At 25.6% G+C, this 18,893-nt stretch overlaps 1 protein-coding gene across 3 annotated transcripts in view; it reads left to right on the top strand.

The window, feature by feature from the left end:
- LOC135930984 (protein DGCR6-like) overlaps positions 1-18,893 on the top strand; it is a 28,903-nt gene that overhangs the window by 9,545 nt on the left and 465 nt on the right. The window contains exon 4 of one of the 3 annotated variants that reach the window (XR_010572900.1): positions 18,528-18,638. The exons of the other annotated variants lie outside the window; for them this stretch is intronic. The gene's annotated coding sequence lies outside the window, so the exon portion shown is untranslated. The remainder of the gene's footprint in view (positions 1-18,527; positions 18,639-18,893) is intronic. 3 annotated transcript variants of the gene reach the window in all.

Raw genomic sequence — 18,893 nt, 5'->3', positions numbered from 1 at the left:
ATAATCATTATTACTTATTCCAAATATTAAAAAAAATGCAGTCGAGTCGGTATTATGACCAATTCTCACATTTACAACCTATTCAAAAAAAATATTTTCATTAACATAATAAAATAAAAAAAAATATATATCAAAAATTTTATTTTTAAAGAATTTACCAAAAAATTTTAAGATCAAAATTTCAAAAATATTTTAATAAAGATTTCCTTACAAACTCAAAATATTTTCTCAAAATTATAGAAGATTTTTTTACAAAAAATATTTTTTATTTTGCTCAAAAATCTTCTTTGAGCAAGCTCAAAATTTTTTTTAGCGAAAAAATCTTCGCATTTTTTGATCTTCAAAAGAGCAACGATCTGTGAAGATTTTTGAATTTTGAGCAAATGTTAAACCCTGATTTTATCCTAATATAGTTTTCATTAGTAAATGATTGCTAAAAATTTTATTTAGAAATAAAATTTTGTGAAATTTTCAAAAGATTTTTACATGCAGAATTTTAATTTTTATTAAAATATATGATAATTAATATATTTTATTTAGTTTAAACACTTCTATAATTTTAATAAGTTTTATGAGTATTTATCAAATCTAGATATTATTTCAATCATGATTTGTCAATTTAGAGCTAGCGAGGTTTGCTAAACCATACACGTCAATTATGGCAGTTAATAATAACGGGCATAGGCTAAAGTCAGCTCGTTTCAGCAAAAAAGTTGAAAAGTAAATATTATGACAATTGTCATTTTTCTATGGTACATCTTCACTGAAATTTTATTTTAACATCTTTACAATACATATTTTTACCTATTTGTTTTAAAAAAATTCAAAAAGGTTAAAAAATAACGGTTATGACAATTGTCACTCTTCTATGGTACATCTTCACTGAAATTTTATTTTAACATCTTTACAATATATATTTTTACCTATTTACTTTATAAAAATTTTAAAAAGTTAAAAAATAACGATTATGACAATTGTCACTTTTCTATGGTACATCTTCACTGAAATTTTATTTTAACATCTTTACAATATATATTTTTACCTATTTACTTTATAAAAATTTTAAAAAGTTAAAAAATAACGATTATGACAATTGTCACTTTTCTATGGTACATCTTCACTGAAATTTTATTTTAACATCTTTACAATATATATTTTTACCTATTTACTTTATAAAAATTTTAAAAAGTTAAAAAATAACGATTATGACAATTGTCACTTTTCTATGGTACATCTTCACTGAAATTTTATTTTAACATCTTTACAATATATATTTTTACCTATTTACTTTAAAAAAAGTTCAAAAATAACGATTATGAAAATTGTGACATTTCTGTGGTATCTTCACTAAAATTTTAACTTAACATGTTTACAATATATATTTTTCCTTTTGCTTTGAAAAAATTCAAAAAAGTTAAAAAATAACGATTATGACAATTGTCACTCTTCTATGGTACATCTTCACTGAAATTTTATTTTAACATCTTTACAATATATATTCTTACCTATTTACTTTAAAAAAATTCAAAAAAGTTCAAAAATAACGATTATGATGTTGTGACTTTTCTGTAGTATCTTCACTAAAATTTTAACTTAACATGTTTACAATTTATATTTTTGCCTATTTGCTTTGAAAAAATTCAAAAAAGTTAAAAAATAACGATTATGACAATTGTCACTTTTCTATGGTACATCTTCACTAAATTTTATTTTAACATATTTACAATATATATTTTTACCTATTTACTTTAAAAAAAGTTAAAAAATAACGATTATAACAATTGTCACTTTTCTATGGTACATCTTCACTGAAATTTTATTTTAACATCTTTACAATATATATTACCTCTTTACTTTAAAAAAGTTCAAAAATAACGATTATTACAATTGTGACTTTTCTGTGGTATCTTCACTAAAATTTTAACTTAACATGTTTACAATATATATTTTTACCTATTTGCTTTGAATAAGTTCAAAAATAACGATTATGACAATTGTCACTTTTCTCACATAAATTTTAACTTAATATGTTCACAATATATATTTTTACCTATATGCTGACTAAATAGATAAACTTAGTCGACTAAATTAGTCGTTTTAGTCGACTAAATTAGTTGTTTTAGTCGACTATATTAGTCTTTTTAGTCGACTATATTAGTCTTTTTAGTCGACTATATTAGTCGTTTTAGTCGACTAAAGTTTTTAGTCAATTTCCATGACTAAGACTATTAGTCGTAGGTAAAGAACACGACTAATTAACAACACTAGTAGACCCACAACAATGAAAGGATATGTCTACAAATTATGGCCTTAGGAATTTCTATCAAGATTATAATAATTTGAAATATAAAATTTTAAAATATGTTTATTTTACAATATAGCGTCAATTAATAAAAATATCTGTATGGGCTGCCTGCTTACATATCGCCTCAGGACATCATTCTTGGTTATACTCAATTGATTTTTTAATTTTAATAACAATACAATTTATATTTTTATTAAAAATTATATATTATAAAAATTTTATAATATAACGCCATCTATATTACATTTTTTTATTTATATAAATAATAAAAATTCAAATAAAATTAAAAAAACAAAAATGGTTATCGAGATTTTTTTATTGTTTAATATAAAGGTAACAAACATCTTTAGTGAATATTAACACCCAAAAAAATCCCTTCCTAACAATGTTAATTTTTTATTTTTACCGGAAATAAGATAACACTTGAAATTTTTTAATTTTTTTTTATATTTTCCAACGTAAAATTTTAAGGGCTATAAAATGATATATAATTTGTAACTCTATCTTTAATATTTTTTAAAATAACAAGATTTAATGAAATCAGGCACTTCGCGATTTTCGACTTTGAAGGCGTATATCTTTGGATCTGATTGAGTTAGCACTTTAAAATTTTGATTTTATTAACATTTACAACATAAATAACTAACATGCCAAGTTTCATTCATTTTTGAGATGATCGTCCGAAAATCTCTTTTTGGTCGATTTGACATGGACCCAATGGTGATTTAAAATATTTGGTTTTATGATATATGGCCCAGCCATCCTGGGCATTTTTTAAAATAATTTTTAGGCCTGGCCAAGATACCTTAATAAAGAATTCAAAAGTTAGAAAATCACTGATTAAAAGAAAACACAAAAACCATATTAAATCAAACAAAAGAGGGACCTTAAAGTACTATATTTCATTTTATATATTTAAAACAAAACAAAAGAGGAATAAAAAACAATTTTTAATTTAAGTATATTTAAGACTAAAGAAAAGAGGGATAAAAAAACTAGATTAAAATAAAAATGGAATACCATATTTAACAAATAAAAGATTATAAATTTTTTATGCATCATTCTTTAATTCAGAGATGCATTGTTACGAGGACATATTCAGTAATTATAAATTAGATATTTATGTCTCGGAGATTATCCTGAATTTGAGTTCCTAAAAATATAGTGGGTAGGTTTTATCCCCAAATATGTAAGATAAAACACTGTTTAATATTATTATGACCCATACTCGATCCCAAGGGCTATCTAACGAGGTATCTCCAAATATACTACCCGTAACTGAAGTCCTGCAACTTCAATTTGCTTTTAAAAGTAACAAATTTATTACATATGAGGCTGGCTAATAGTCACTAGTGTTGCTAAACGGCTCATAACTCAATTTTTTATCCAGAAAAATATTTTACAAGCCCAAAGATTTTGCTCATAGATGGCACATAGGATTGAACATTTATTGGTGAAATCTCGACGCTTAGACAATATTTTCCTGGCTATAATGTTGAATTAACCGTTTTTAAAAATCGGTTCAAATCGAGCCGTTTAACAACACTAACAGCCACTAGCCTAACTGGTTAACGATACAAACAAGCGCTCAGCTGGATCACTAAAAAGAAGAGGAGTATTATTATATTTTAGAAAAACATTTTTTACATCGTTATAATTATCAAAAATATTTATTGTGGTATTTTGTAAAAAAAAAATCCTTATAAATAATTTTAACGAATCCAGAAAAAATTTCTAATATTGCGCACAAATTGAACTTTTCATAGCGTTTCAAAACGCAAATAAAAAAACGTAAACGCAGCTATGTTTAAATTGAAGCGTTAATTTCTATTTTTCCTATATGAAACTTCTAAATTTAAAACAAAAAAAAACTTGCCTTATATTTACTGAGAAATAAAGGAAGGAATATGTGCAAGACATCTCAAATATTTGTTAAAAAAAATTTTTCCTGAATATATTAATATAATAGGGGATTTGATGAATTCCCAATTTTATAATTATATAAGAATGAGAAGATCAATCTTTTTATATATTTTCGGGCTAATATATGATGATATAAATCCAAAAATTACTAATTGTAACAAGCAAATTGATGCTGAAGACAGATTGTTTGTTACCTTAAGGTTAAATAAATATAGTTCATTAGCAATTATTTATATATAAGTGTTAATATAGTGCAAAATGTTAACAAAATAAAAGTAAGAAATTGCGTTTATTGAGCTTTTATATTTTTACAATAATCTAAAAAAAACTAAAAATCTATTATCAAAAATAAGGTATATATCTTTCATATTAAATACAAATTTGATTAAACAAAAAAATAAAAAGTATTAAACAAAAGCAAGGTTACAAGCTAAAATAATCGTAAGTTATCATCAAAATTAAATAAGGTTATATTCAAATAAAGTTATATAAAATATCAATACAAATTTAAATACAAATATAAAAAATAAATAAATATTATTTAACAATCTCCCTCTTCTGAGATGTGAGAGCTTGTTGTTTAAATGGTCTGTTTTTTTGACTGTTTTCGTAGTAGCACCCATTATGCGTTATCGTTGGCTTGATTCTAAAACGTTGGTTTGTTAACATCGTTTTTTAGTTGTGCTTTGGTTTTTTTACATCGATTTGAGTACGTTGGCTTGTCGTCGTGCTCCGTCGTTATCATTATCAATTGTCAAGATTGTTATTATTACCAATCAGTTGTAAAATTATTATTATCAAGTAGGATATTGGAATATATGAATAATCGGAATGATGTATAGAATTTGGAATAATTAGATATTGGAATAATAAATTAACAAGATTATTATATTATATTTTACTGTTTAATTTATTTTTTTGTGTTTTTTTATATTTGATTTTAATATCTTAAGTAACATAATCTTTTAAATAATTAGGTTTTGACTTAATTCTTATTGGTTAAGTTATTGGTGTTTCATTTTTATTTACGTCCACACTTCCCTCCTTTAAAGAATTCTTAGGTTGAGAGTCGTGGTATATGAATGTATTATAGCATTTTCTTTTTCTTAACTGCTCCAAATGTCTCCTTGTAATGCCTTTATCTGTTATAACTTGGAACATGGTGTCACTTTCCTTCAATGTGATTGTCCCATTTATCATTTCCTTGTACTTTATACCACACAAAATCCCCTATTTTAAAAGTTCTATTAAATGGTAACGTTTTATCAACTCTAATTTCCTTTTCTTCTATCGGTTTTAATAAGTCCCATTTAGTTTTAATATCACGATTAAACGTTCTTTTAGAAGGTGTAACTCCTGTTGTATCATTTGGTGTATTTCTGTAGTTGAATAAGAATTTGTCGAGTGAAGTATCTAAATCAATCTTAATATTTCTTTTCATATGTGCCTTAAATTAAACGTCCTCACCATACGTTCCAAGTTAATACAGATAAAGGCATTACAAGGAGCAGAGTTGGGCAGGTCCTCCGGAAAAAGAATCTAGATACAGATTCTTTATAAAAAAATGAATCTTAGATACAGATACTAGTATCTTTTTCAAAATATCAAAAAGATACAAGATAAAAGATACTTGTATCTTTTACTAAATTAGAGTATCTTAAATACAAGACAAAATACTTTTAAATTATCATTACCAATTAAATTAGAATAGTTTATAAAATACAGTTTTAATTATTTATTTGTGAAGAAGAATGAATATTTGCAATAATTAATACATATTTATTGATGAATTAATTATAATAATCAGGGATTTTAATATTAGTTTTTGCCCATTAATAGCTTAAACAGGGAAATAAGAAGAAAAAAAATTAAATCAAAGGATTTATTAGAATTTGCAGGTTTTTTCTGTGTTGTTTTAAATATAGCTTATATTCGGAGTATATGGCTAATTGGCATCTCTAAAAAAATTATACTAGTTTTATTTTATTCATTATCTTTAATAAGTATTTATCATTACTTGTTTGTGATACTTATGTATTTTTTAAATTAGTTTTATTTTCTAATATTACTTATTAATTCTTGCTTTTGTAATATCATATATATAAATATCATTTAAATCTCTTTTCAAATTTTTTCTAAATATTTCTTGCAAAATCATTAATTATATATAAAAAATATGAAAATAATGTACAACATTATATTATTTAATTATTAAATACATAACAATTTTCTTTAATTCATTTTAAATTGATTAAATTTTATAAATAAATACTGTAATGTAATTTTACTCATATCATAAATAAATAAAAGTAACTAATAAAGTTAAATTCTACCTTATTATAATTATTTTATTAAGAGCCTTTTAAAATTATCTAATGTTATATATCATTTGTAGCTTAAATATTTCCTCTAATACTTGCCAAAATAATTTTAGGGATGTGCCGATATTTTTTATCGGATCGGGCCAATATTTCGCCCATTTTAAAATATCGGTTATCGGCCAATATTATAAAATTTGATCCGATATAAAATGGCTTCTTTAACAAAAATAAAATTTTTAAAAAAAGTTATATCTAAAATCATTTATTTTTATAAATAAAATCGAAATCCATTTTTATGTATATTTTAATAATAATATTAATTAATAAACATTCTGCCATATTGTTATTTTTTTTTGCGCATTCTGTTTATAAAAGTGTGCGATAATCTCTTCAGAATCTTTTTTAGTATGATATTGATAGTTACTATCGCCACAAGCTGACCTCTGATAAATTGGAAATATTGGTATTTCTAAAAAAAAATCTTCGATATAATTAATAATATTATTTTAAATATTTATCTCAAATTTCATAATATAATTGTTTATTACTTATTATGTATATAGATTATTGTTATTACTTATTATGTATATAGATTATTGTTATTACTTATTATATAAAAGTGATTTAACAAAATATTTTATATACATTTAGAATTGCAATTGAATATATAAACTATAACTGATCATTATAATTGTTGTAATATGTGTTTTAATATTCAAATCTACTTTTAAACAAAATCAAGAAAAACGAAGTAATATTTAAATCTACTGAAAAACGAAACAACGAAATTATGATTTTTCTAACATAATTTTTAATCTTTTAATTTATTTTATTTTTTAATTTTATTCTCATAATTTTATTTTTATTTGATAATTAGTATTTATAGTTTATGATTATGAATAAAATTTTAAAATCTTATTGTTGCAGGTGGCTGCAAGCTTGAGTTGAAGTTGGGTATAGGAGTTGATTAAATTATTATCGATGTTAACTAAAACTCTCAATTAGAATTATTATTATATTGGAATCTAAATAAATAAAGAATAAAATATATTTAAATAATTTAGGATAAACATATATATAATATAACAAAGAATAAAAAACTTTACGACTATAGAAAATCCCTTTATTCGATAAAGAATCCAAATTATATTAAAAAAAATTAATAATAATATTATGTGTCTTATTTCACTTTTTAAAGCGATATATATAATAATTCTTTTACAATTAATTTGAATATATGAAAATATATAAAATAATATTATGTTAATTTTAAGTTCATTTACAAAAAATAATTCCCCCCAAAAAAATATTATATTCGTTTTCAGTTTATTTATGAATAATAACTTCCAAAAATTAACATTCTAATTTCTCAAAATGTATTTGCATATACAACACCTCCCTCCTTTAGATTTCCCTTGTCCCCGTAGTGTTCAATGATTCTACCATATTTCGCACTGGTAAATTTGTATTATTATTCGCGGTCAACTCTACACTTGGACAATATCGTAACTTGTGTCCTCTCCCGCAAGCCCAACATTCCAGTCTCCTCGTTATCCCATAAGGTGCTAACCTTCGATCAAATCTTGTTCTTCTCGGCATTTCTTGTAACCAATCCCCATATCTTTGTTGTGCCTCATTTCTAGCTGCCTCTATCCATCTATTAGATTCCGCCGATCCGTCTACTTCTCTTATCTCCATCTTTATGATCTTATTCCCTACTCTGACGTATGATGCCATCTAAATAAATTACTTTATAAACATATATATATATATTCCTCAACTCTTAATTATCTATATTTCATTATATTTTCTCCACTTACCTTTTATTCATTTATAAATTATGAATCTTTCTACGCCTTATTTGTTTCAGGTGTCTTGTATATGTACCTTCTTGTCCTTCAATTTCTCCTTCTACTTTTTTTCTTCCTATATTCTTGCTTACTATACCTTTCCCCCATTTAACTGTACTCTCAAACAGAAGAATCCATACCAAACTTCCAGCTTTAATTTTCTCCTCATATGTATTATCTTTTAGCTTTATTTTTTCTTTCAAAAAATCTAATTCAGTTCTTGTTTTTCTACCTAAAAACATCTCTGCTGGCGAATTCCCCTTGCTATTCTTAGTATTAATGTATGCTAATAATAATAACCACCATTTTCCTTCTCCATATTTTTCTTTTTTCAATTCGTTCTGCTCGTCCATTACTTCTTGGATAATATGTTGGGATAATACATGTTCAATCTTCCACCTATCACAAAAGTTATCAAATGCCTTGCCTCTAAATGCTGGACCACCATCAGATACTAATGTCTTCATTAATCCATATTTACTTACAAACTCTTTTAACTTATTCAACGCTACTTTTGAAGATAGGCCAAATACCTGTTGACAATCTATCCATTTTGTACCAGAATCTACCATAATAAAGTACTTTTTCCTTTCAAATTCTAAAAAATCTACGTGTATTCTTTCACATGGCACATTTGTCTCTGGCCATTTATCTTCCTTATCCCTTGCCGGTAAATTAGCACACATATTACACGTTTCGCAGCTCTTAGCTAATTCTTCTATTTCCTTATTCATTCTAGGCCACCAAATGTATTCTCTTGCTTTATTTTTCATTCTCTCTATGCCTTGATGACCTGAATATATTACACCTAAGGTTTCTTTTCTTAACTTATTAATAGATGGATAGAGGCAGCTAGAAATGAGGCACAACAAAGATATGGGGATTGGTTACAAGAGATGCCGAGAAGAACAAGATTTGATCGAAGGTTAGCACCTTATGGGATAACGAGGATTCTGGAATGTTGGGCTTGCGGGGGAGGACACAAGTTACGAAATTGTCCAAGTGTAGAGTTGACCGCGAATAATAATACTAATTTACCAGTGCGAAATATGGTAGAATCATCGAACACTACGTGGACAAGGGAGATCTAAAGGAAAGAGGTGTTGTATATGCAAATACATTTTGAGAAATTAGAATGTTAATTTTTGGAAGTTATTATTCATAAATTAACTGAAAACAAATATAATATTTTTTTGGGGGGAATTATTTTTTGTAAATGAACTTAAAATTAACATATTATTTTATATATTTTCATATATTCAAATTAATTGTAAAACAATTATTATATATATCGCTTTAAAAAGTGAAATAAAAGACATATGATTATTAAATTTTTTTAATATAATTTGGATTCTTTAACGAATAAAGTGATTTTCTATAGTCGTAAAGGTTTTTTTATTCTTTGTTATATTATATATTTGTTATCCTAATTTATTTAAATATATTTTATTCTTTCTTTATTTAGATTCCAATATAATAATAATTCTAATTGAGAGTTTTAGTTAACATCGATAATAATTTATCACCTTCTATACACAACTCAACTCAAGCTTGCAGCTATTATGTTAATAATTATAAAATAAAAATGTATAATATACTTTAATATGTTTAACAAAGTTTGTAGAGGAGTTTGTTGAACCTTTAATAACTTTTTTACTAGTGCAATTTTGACATTCAGTTTGTACCTTGTCCTTTTTCGCATGAATTACTTTATATAATTTTCTATCTAAAATTTTAAGATTCGGATTTGATTCAGGAGATTTCATCTTCACTACCATGAATGTTAAACATTCTACAAATTAAAAAATATCACATATATAATATATCCTTTACTTATTTAGTTTTGGGTTATTTTTAATCTATCTATCTTTGTGACCTAAAATTTTCAACTAATTTTGGATATCAATATATTTAAAATATAGCGGGAAAAAATAAAATAAATAATACAAGACCTCACGAAGAAAATAAAGTTACATTGTGTGATATGTAAATGTTTTAAATATGAGTATTAAAAAGAATCTGTATCTTTTTAAAGAAAAAGATACAAGATTCTTTTCAAAATAAAGGATCTTAGATACAGATACTAGTATCTTATTAAAATGTCGATAAGATACTGAGTACAAATTACAAAAGGATCTTGTATCTTAGATACAAGTATTCGCGGAACTGCCCAACTCTGACTAGGAGACATTTGGAACAGTTAAGAAAAAGAAAATGCTATAATACATTTATATACATCGACTCTCAACCTAAGAATTCTTTGAAGGAGGGAAGTGGACGTAAATAAGAATGAAAATGTAACACCAATTACTAGACCAATAAGAATTAAGTCAAAACCTAATTAGTTAAAAGATTATGTTACTTAAGATATGAAAGTCTAATATAAAAAATCAATTCCATTATTTAACAATAAGGTATTTAATTACTGATGTATACTCTGCACAATAAGCATATAGTTCAGGATTAATATCACTTATGAACTTAAAATACATAAATACCACATGTTAATGTTATAACAAAATATCACTTTTAAAATACAAAAACATCTTTGCTATATAAATTTATAATAAATAAATAATTATAATGCTATTAAATGTTTAATGCAGATTCATTTGTAGGTGTTGCTAAAGTACCATTTGTCTTTAGTTGATGCATATATTTTAAAACCTCAAGTTTTAAACTAGAGTTGGTTGTCTAAACTTAAGGTTTATGCATCCTCTACAAGGCTATCCATAAAATGTCCAAATAAATTTTAGATAAAAATAAGTTTTACTGTATCTTAGATGGGTTTTCTTCTAATACATTTATTAACCTGTTAATATCACTTGGTATTTTAGGTTTTATCATGTTTGAGGGTGACACAACATCTAAATTGCCAGATGTTGATCTATCCGCAACAGTCCGTTGCATAAAATTTATATATTTGTATTCATGCTTGCCACATTTTGATCCTGATGGCCTCCCTACTTTCTCCTTATTTAATGATCTTTAAAATTTTTCAATCTTTTCCTTAGACATAAAGCGCTGGTGGGCCATTCCACGTCAAATCGATCACGATTCGGCCGACCCCTTTTAAAATTGTTAAAAATTTCTGGAATTATTTAGATAGGTAAAAGAATGAGAAAGCCGTTTATTTTAGCTCGCTAGCACACCTGGTTCTCGAGATATAGGGGCTCAAACAAAAGAGAGCCACTTTGGAATCTGTAAAATTTTAAAAATGCTTATATCTCAAAAACTATTTATAGTAAAAAAAATTATAATATATCATTTTGTAGGTAAAGAAATTCTCTAATGGGCTAACAAAGAATAGGCGCCATTATAAGCTTTTAACATCCGGTTTACCTAAATTGCTTTACCTGTATTTTTAAGCAAAATAGTGAGTTTGTTTTCGAATTTTCTTTATTTAGACACCTTTGCTAAATATGTATTAAATATCAAAATCTTGGCGACGCTATCGACTCCAAAAATTGATAAAAAATAGATGGCACTTTATGAAATTACGGATTATGGTTAAAATTTTGCTACTAACTTATCAATAACCAGATATTTTCACTTTTTATACTAAAAAATTTCGATTTTCTATTAAATATACTAATTAACTGAGGAGCAGAGACACTTAATAATGTAACAAATTTTCAATAATAAATATCCTTCATATAATTTTTTTAATTTTTAAGGTATCTACAATTTCATCAAATTTTTCATCATTTGATGAAGATAATGGTATAATTTTAGTCGTTAAAACTTTTTTTACTCTAGATATTTTTTTCTTCGAATATTTCTTTTCACATAAGCGTTTTCTTTTAATGAGAGATTCCCCATTTGATTGTAGGGATATATTAATGTTATCAATAGCCTCTTGATTAATTATATAAAGGGGAGAATCAATATCTACATTGTTATTTGAAATATAAGGAATGTTTGCTAATTTTTGTCGTTATGAAGAGCATATTAACATATCTAAATTGAATGGTAAATTTTTTTGGGTCATCCAGGGTAGAATCTTTCTTAGATTCTCGCGATAATAAGCATGTCTCTGTAGATTAAATGGGTTGCAACATTTTAATATTTGGTACTTCCATCTGTGATATATAATAAAATTTTAATTGATCTACTCCTAGAATACATGTTTTTGCACTCTCCAGATCTAGATTGTTATTGGTAGACACTATAAAATTAATCTGAACGGACAGGTTAAAATTATTTCGCAGAAAGAGAGATCGTTTTAAACAATTTATTTTGTAAAATATAATCGAATATATGCCTAATAAAATATTCATTTTACTGCAGCTGTTTTATATTATCGAGCTAATGAGTCATTCGCTCGCTATAGTAGCAAAGTAGAGATCTAAAAAATGTATAACATTTTAAGGATAGTGGGAGGGGGGGGGGAAGGAGGGCAGAACTGGAAAATTTTATCACAATTCTTATAAACGTATCAATATTTTTATTTTCCTTAAGAATAATATTTTTCAACCATTAGCGTTCTTCAATTTTTGGTAAAAATGTATATTATGGAAAAGTCGATAGCGTCGCCAAGGTTTTGACATCGTATATATATATATAAAAGGTGTCTAAATAAAAAGCAAAAAAAAAATCGAAAACAAACTCACTATTTTGCTTAAAAAAACAGGTAAAGCAATTTAAATAAACCGGATGTTAAAAGCTTATAATGGCGCCAATATTTATTATTCTTTGTTAGCCCATTAGAGAATTTCTTTACCTACAAAATGATATATTATAATTTTTTTTACTATAAATAGTTTTTAAGATATAAGCATTTTAAAAATTTACAGATTCCAAAGTGGCTCTTTTTTGTACCTTTGAGCCCCTATATCTCGAGAACCAGGTGTGCTAGCGAGCTAAAATAAACGGCTTTCTCATTCTTTTATCTAAATAATTCCAGAAATTTTTAACAATTTTAAAAGGGGTCGGCCGAAAAGGTGCCTTTTTTGATCGATTAGACATCCAGGGGATTGCAAATCTAAGCTTAATTGAATTATTTTTTAAATATTCTTATATATCTATACCTGGAGTCAATAGATAAATGTTCCTTAACATGAATGATTTTTTATGGTCAGCATATTCTTGGTTCCATATTATCTCGTCTGGTTCAATCATTTTAACAAATCCTTTTGTAATATCATCATTACATGGGTTAAAAATATTATTGTATCATTTGATGTAATCATTCTTACTTTTTAGAAGGTTTTGAATCAATTCTATCACTTCAAATTTAAAAAAAACGCATATTTTGTTTTTAAATCAATAATTTAAAAGCAAAACGGAAACATGCCCAATTCATGCTAGAAATTTGTTTTCTTATTAAATTAATTCTTTTATTTTGATTCCGGCTTATTAAATTTGAATGTAAGATGAATAATAGCAGCAATGATATTATCATTATTAACAGTTAAAAATCTGCAATAAAGTTATTAAAAATGTATAATTATTTTTATAAATTATAAACCTTTTATCATTGCCGTGTACAGACTGCAAGATTGGCAAACCTCTAAGTCTGCAAAATTATTTTATTTAAGCGAGTCATTAGAGCTCTACTGCTATAAAGTGTCGGATCAGCGCAGATATTAAACTTATCGAAAAAATATCGGATTGGCAGATGTTTTTAAAAATTAAACATGACTTCCATAAAAAGTGTCTTATAAAATGTAAATGTTTTTAATAGAAGTAAAATATATTAATAAACTAATATAAAAGAAAATTACCAAAAAAATTTGTATTTTTATTTGCCTATTTTATTTCTTTGTTTTTATTAAGAAAGAACTTGTGTAAATAAAATCGTATGAATTTACATTTGATTAATTAGTAAAGATATCAATATTTTAAAGGTTTTCAGCTTTGGCAAACCTTGGACATAAGGTATAACCTGCAACAAGTGTTTCATCAGTCATCAGCATATCTGGTGATATCAAGATTGCCAAGCTTATCATTACATAAACTTGAGGCTCTTATCTTTATAAAGAAAAATATCCAATATATAAATTTAGTTATTGTATATTTCACTATTATATTAATTGATATTTAATTTGTTTTACTGAAAATTTAAAAATATATAGTGTGCTAGCATATAAATTTATACTTATTTGTATTTAGGCCAAAATAGATAAATAAAAGTTCTGATCATCATTAAAAAATATGAATGGAACTATAAGTATATTTATTCTCTAAAGCAGGGATGCGAACCCGACAAAATTTTAGACCGGGTTCGGTTCGGGTTCGGTTCGGGGTATAAAAAAAAAGTTGGGTTCGGTTCGGGTTCGGTTCAGGGAAATATTTTTGAACCCGGGTTTGGTTCGGGTTCGGTTCGGGTTCAAAAATTTTTGAGTTGATAAAAAAAATTCTATATTTAAATCATAATAAAAAACTAGACATAAATTTGATATAAAAAATAAATTTTTTATTTTATTTATAGGCAAATATAGTTAAAAATACAAAGCATATAGTCATGTATCAATTTTAAAAATTTTATATAGACGTATTAGTATAATATCTTCCAAGAGTTGTTCACTCATCCTCGATCTATGTGGTGAAAGAATGAATTTCAGTGAAAAAGATCTTTCAACGCTAACTTATGTTAAATGTATTTATATGTGAAAATATGAAAAATTAACTTGGGTTGCAGGAACAGCAAATAAGATTTTAGATAAAATATATAATACAGGGTGTTCCAGCTTAGCAGACTCCCAAAAATGCAAAATATTTTCCTTCTTATCTAATCTTATATAATCGCTAAATCCAGTAATTATTGTTCCAATACTTTTCTCAGCAATCGTTGGCCCTCTTTTAAGTATTTTCTCCTGCCTTTCTTTAAGTTGTATCAATTTCTCTAAATCATCTTCTTGTTCAATAACTTCATCGGAACTAATATCATCAGATAAAATTGGCGTTGTTAAGCTTTTAATTCGTCTCCAAAAATTGACAAGATGTTTTTTCGCACAAATCTTATCATCATCACTAAGTAATACCTGTAATATTTAAGGATTTATATTGTTTATATTTAAATATTTCATAAAATAACAATTTTAATATAAATCTAAAATAATTAATTTACTAAGCTTTTAATTAACCTTGTATCTTGGGCCCAGGTATATGGCAGCTAAGAGAATTTCGTTCTTTATAAACCTTTCTTCTCTGTTCTTAAGACAAGAATATAGTAATTGAGCAAAATGGTTTGGATTTTTTTCCAGTTCGATGCAGCATCTTAACCATGCTGCATAAAAATCTGTCAGTGTTAACTGTTCAGATTGGAATTGTTTGGTTGCGATTTTTAGCGGTTTTAAAATTTCAACAATCGTTATTATCTCTTTCCAATCTTCAGTCAATAAATAATCAGATTGCTCTGTAAAAAAATCTTCGATATTGGGTTTTAGTAAAATCAGCCTTTCTAACATATCATGGGTTGAATGCCATCTGTGGCAATCTAACACAGGCTTAGGGAGTTTCATATTTTTTAATAACTTTTGGTAAGTGGGATGTCTTAATTTTAAATTTAGGCTCCTAGCTTTTGCAATGGTTTCCACAATAGGTGATAATTTTATAGCATCTTGAAGTGCCAGCTGAAGTGTGTGCACACTGTACACTATAAATCGGATAGGATATAATAGTTGATAAAAAAGTATTTTGTATATCATCAATATCATATTTATATACATTTACATCCATATTTTCCTCATCTGCTGATTCACTCCTTATATCATAATCAGTTTCAGGTTGCAGGAGCTTTATAGCTCTTAAAAAATTACAACCATTATCAGAAGTAATTGTGTATATTTGTTGAATATTAATTTTATATTTTAGTAAAGTTTTTAATATATTCTCTTTTATATATTCTCCTGTACATCTCTCTTTCAGCTCTACAATTCCAAGAGTCCTCAAATTTATAATGGACTTTGATATAAATTGAATATTTACACCAAGAATTGACCTATCTAGTCGTTGAACTGCATCAACTTTTAAACTTATTAATTTTCCTTCTACCTCTCTCGATATTTTGTCTCTAATTGATTGGGCTGTTTTATTAATAGTTCTGGATAAATTTTCTTTGTTTATAACTAAATTGCGCCCAGATAGGAGTGGATTTATAATTCTTTGAAATCCCGAATCTTCAATAATTGATAAAGGCCGGCCATTTACAGTAACAAGTTCTAGTATAGAACTCATCAAATCATTAGATGATATATTTATACTTATATGCTTTTTTGGGAAAAAGGTTTCTATATTAATTTTAGGTTTTTTTGCCAATAACATTTCCTGATGTTTGGTTTTTTCATTTAAATAATTTAAATATTCATTGTTGTGATTTCTTTCCAGGTGTCTTTCTAAATTTGACAAGTGATTACCAGACATTTTTACTTTGCAATATGAACATATTGATTTTTTTTTCTATTTTATTAAGGGTAAAATGCTTATCAAATATGACTTTATCTTTAATCTTAAATCTATAAAAAGAGAACAATTTTTTTAAATAGCAATGATTTCAGAATTAAAAAAGAGATATTTATAAATTTAATTTCATTTATAATATGCACTTCATTAATATCTTGTAAAAATTAAACTGAACCAAAAATAAATGATTAGCATATATAAATTTTAAAATCATTTTAATAAGTTCACAAAAACTGCCCTACATTTAACAATTTTTAAGTTAGATGTTTAGAATTTTTTAAATTAACAATATAATAATTTTTACTTTGATTTGTTAACCATTTTCTTCTAATTAATAATCTTTAAGAATAATAAGATAAAAATTTAAAAATAAATGGCGTAAATTAATTCAATTGTTTAATATTTTTTAACACTCCAATAGGAATCGAGAATAAATTTAAAAATGGCATAAATGAATTAAATTGTTTAAAATTTATTAAGACTTCATTTAATTGGAAATTTGAAAATATAATATTTGTATTTACATATATTAGTATATGATTTTAAATAATACACTGAACCCGATTGAACCCGGGTTCAAATAAAATTCTTGGGTTCGGTTCGGGGTTTTGGAAATTTTATAAATGGGGTTCAGGTTCGGTTCGGGTTCAGAGTTTTTTTCTAAAAACCCGGGTTCACTTCTCCGGGTTCGGGTTCGGTTCGAATCCCTGCTCTAAAGGCTCTAATTTAATAAATAAGATATTATTTACTAATAACTTATACATAAAAACCTCTACAAATTTAAAGATAAGCCATATTTTTAGAATTTTGAAGACTTTTTTTTTAGTTTGGAAAAGTGAATATTCTGATTAAAAGGCTTTAAAAAAATTTATACACCGATTTTTATTATATAAAATATTGGGAAAAAAAAGTAAATATCGATATCGGATTGGTAAAAAAATTGTGGATCGATGCAGCCCTACTAGAAATAGTTGAAGTTAAAAACCCCATATTCATTAGGTTCATTTTCAAAAATGGTTTTTTCAAATCTCCAAACCTGAAATTTATTCATTTCTTGAAAATAGCGAATTATATTAATATTACCTGACTGTATTTTTTAATAAATATGTTTTCTAGTTAAAAAGTACAAGTCTTATGTTATCACATAAATTATCAAGATATTGAAGTGTTTTGCTTAATAAATTGGCTTTGGGATATAATTTTAAATCTTATATTTTCTAAAGCTTTTTATCAACTATGAATTGATTCTGTTACTGTCATAGTGTTAATTGCGGTAGAAAATCATATTCTGCAGTTAATCAGGCTCAGGAGATCTATATCCACACTTTAAAAATCATCAACTATTTCAGATGCTAGCGTGTGTTTTTTATAGCAATACAACGGAAATGTATTCTATCATGTCTGGAATACCTATCCTTTAAATTTTAAATTATATTGCCATGAACATATAAACTTAATATAAACGGTAAAATTGTCTATAATTCACAAGATAGGTATTCCAAATATGTTGGAATACATTTCCGGCAAAATCAGATTTTTAAATTAAAATAAAGCGTTCAAAAAATGATTAAAGTTGAAAAAATAATGCCTTGCTGCGACCTTGCGCACTATTTTGTTGCACAAAAAAATATTGTGTCAAATTATATAGTGGTATGATGGCACTATAAAAGTTCGTGGTTTATTATAAGCAAAAAATATTTAATATTCTATTTTTAATAATAGAACTTGTAGAGGTCACCGCTCAGTAAAAAAATATTTTCAAGCTCGCCTCTAATTTTGGATGGTCTGGCTATTTTAGTTGAAATTGTAAATTGCTTCAAAGTTTAAAAATATGTAAATGAATAATTGATATAATAAATTTATTTTTTAAAAATCGGCTGTTCCCATTTGTAAAAAGCGAGGTTAAATTTTTTTTTAGGTCAGTTCATATGAAGGCTTGCAATCTTTAATTTTTTCGGGAAAAAATGTTGAGCCATAATTCTTATATCTTGTATTATTTGATGAGGAGAAAAAGGATCTGTAATTTTCAAATAGGAACAATATGCCATAATATATTAACAATTATAGAATAAAATAATTAAATTTATA

This window comes from Gordionus sp. m RMFG-2023, chromosome 1 (genome assembly GCF_954871325.1).
Source record: "Gordionus sp. m RMFG-2023 chromosome 1, tfGorSpeb1-WG-v2, whole genome shotgun sequence".
NCBI lineage: Eukaryota > Metazoa > Nematomorpha > Gordioida > Chordodea > Parachordodidae > Gordionus > Gordionus sp. m RMFG-2023.
This window is presented reverse-complemented; position numbering and strand designations above follow the sequence as displayed.